We start from the raw sequence: 2,809 nt of genomic DNA, 5'->3' as shown, positions 1-2,809 counted from the left end.
CCGAAATAAGCCTCTCGGACATGGCTCGTAAGATACGAATTTGCTCGAGCCGCTCGCTGTGGATGCGGCATTCTGCCTTCGACCAGTCGAAGCCCAAAGTCATGGCAATACTTTCACTTATTACGGAGAAACGGTTGCATCTGTAGAATTAATCTCTTTGTGAAAATGCACTGTTTGGTCTTATGTCTTACGTATGGAACGACTAGTTATATGGTATAAGATCAAATAATCACGATGAAGAAATACTTGTTGCTAGGTTACTTCACTAGTTACTGGACTGGAAGTAGGTACGCAGGCAAATTAAAAAACACAACTTATCAGCTTCAAATTTAAGGATACGCCATTTTTTGGGGGAAGTTGCAGGAAACCGCCATTCTTGCACAACCCAAGTTTAAATTGTGTAAGTCTATAAAAAGTCGACTTTAACCTGTGTGCGTAATCCATAAGTGTGAAAGCAATAAATTTGTTAATAATACGAATCATAACGTATATACAGACGTATCATTTATTGAATTGAAAGATAAATTAAAGAACTTTCTTTGCCTGTTCAATAAAAAAACGCGCAAATTTTTATTTTTCTTAAAAAATTTTTTTTAAAAAGGGTAGATTATAAGAATAAAGTAGATTTATTTTTAAATTTAGTGAGAAAAACACCGAAAAATGTATAAATTTTATTAACACAAAAGGCACTGACACGGAAATTAAAATAAGTGATGAGAAAATTATTAAAATTATTATTGATTATTAAAATACTAAACCAGCCAATGACAAATCACAAGCCCTGTATATGCCTAGACTTTCATATTCCCTTCTCAAAAATGTTTTCTCTTTATGTAATTTTACGCATTTAGTAATTTTATTAACAATTATAAAATAAACCAATTTTTTATCATTTATGAAAAAACATACCATTGAAATTTTGCCTTTTATTGTTGGCATTTTTATTAATATTAATAACAAAGAAAATCGCCCAAATAAATTATGTCAATAACATCATTCTGTTATGTTTTGAGTATCCAACATTGGTTTGTTTCGCAGTAATGGTAATATTTTGACATCATCAAAATCATGAGACGCAATACGAGTGTACATTTGGTATTTTTTATTCATTTCGTCATCAGCTTTACTAAGAGTTATAATATGCCCTCTGCCCGTTTTAAGACATTGAAGATATCAATTAATGCCAATTTAATTAGGAGCCCAAAATAAATTTCGTAGCGTAAATTATATATCCAAATGAAAATTTTATTCATTTTAAAATCTAAGAACATAAATCAAGAGTTATTTTTGCGTTATTAATCAATTTTAATGCTTTTGAAGAAAACTATAAAGGTAAAGAAGAAAGTTGTGCGCCAACGGAAGTTGCTATTTTTTGTGGGAAATAATTAATTTGATAGTATGCATTGTTAAAATCAACGCCAAATAGAAAATCAAGATCACGATCTGACAGTGAAATCATGTGGGGTTCACAGCAAAACAATAGTGTTTCAGTTTTCATATAACATAATAAAACATTACGTTAACGCAGATGTTCTTATAAGCAGATAAAAAAATTGTCCGCAGTGTAGTGGGCAATGCTCAGATATTAAAGATACAAGATTTAGAAATTAAAAAATACACATATTTGCGTAAATGGTACCGCGAACGTATTTTTGATCATTTTTCAAAGTAAGAAGGAATAAAACTATATGGAACTTAATATGTTGTTTTATGTTCTAGGGTTTCAATATTTATATTTTTAGTTCATTCGCAATATAAATTAGTATATATGAAACGCAGTACCCTAATAAATAAGCAAAACAACTAAGGAATCACAACAAAATTTCATTGTGATGTCATTAAAAAAAACACAGCAAATAATAATTTGATTTCGATAGCACTGAAGCGTAAAGAAATCGTTCTGAATACTTATTATTTTAGCATGGTTTTTTTACTGAACACTTTCAATGTCACCTTAAAACAAATTGAATAGTAGAATTTCGTTTATTTCACCAGACTTCCTAAAGCAGTGAAGATCTCGTAAAAAAATATTTTCTCTTTGTACCCAAATAATTTGCAAAATATCGTTGTGCAAGCAGTCTTTGCCATATTCATCGGAAAGTGAAATTTCTTCCTTCCCACGTGAACTATGTAGTGACACAGCATCCAAAAGGCATCTATTTGGCTGACTAATAAATTATTTTATTATTGTCTCCTTTTCAGACATTGCGAAATTGCTACGAATTGGCATTCATTAGCTTCGACGCGTCGTTTCGTAAATCAGCCTATTATGAATACTGCGTAAAGTGTGTAAAAATAAGGACAAAACCAATCGTGGGCGTGATATAATAGTGGCAATGATACAATTTGTCGATTAAAATTCAAACAGGGTGCTCGATGGGGACTTGTTTGGAACTAGAAACCGGTTACAGCATACTAAGCTCGTAATATATTGTACTGTAAATGCTCCGTTACTGAATATGACTATTTAATATTATCACTATCACTTTTACCTCCATTGTTTTTGCCTATTACTAAACCTTGTTTACAATAATTTTATCAACTTTTTGTTGCAGGCAAACATATCTACAATACAAGGCATACTTTGCCTAACTCTAATACTAGCTTCTGTCTGTGCCCAAGACGAGCAAAATGGGTGGTCTTGGGGAAGCAAACCAGACATTACTCCTAGTCAAGAAGATCAGCCTTTTGAAGATTATATCGCAGATGAAACATCATACTATGGCCAACAGGCAGCGGTTGAAACTAGTGCTAATTCAACTGAAGTTGACGACTTCATAGATAATATTCTTGTCTCCAGCAGACAAGA

Source organism: Micrasema longulum, unplaced genomic scaffold (assembly GCF_059751315.1).
Source record: "Micrasema longulum isolate JH-2025_06_02 unplaced genomic scaffold, ASM5975131v1 h1tg000040l, whole genome shotgun sequence".
NCBI classification, from domain to species: domain Eukaryota; kingdom Metazoa; phylum Arthropoda; class Insecta; order Trichoptera; family Brachycentridae; genus Micrasema; species Micrasema longulum.
Note: the sequence above shows the minus strand (reverse complement) of the source record.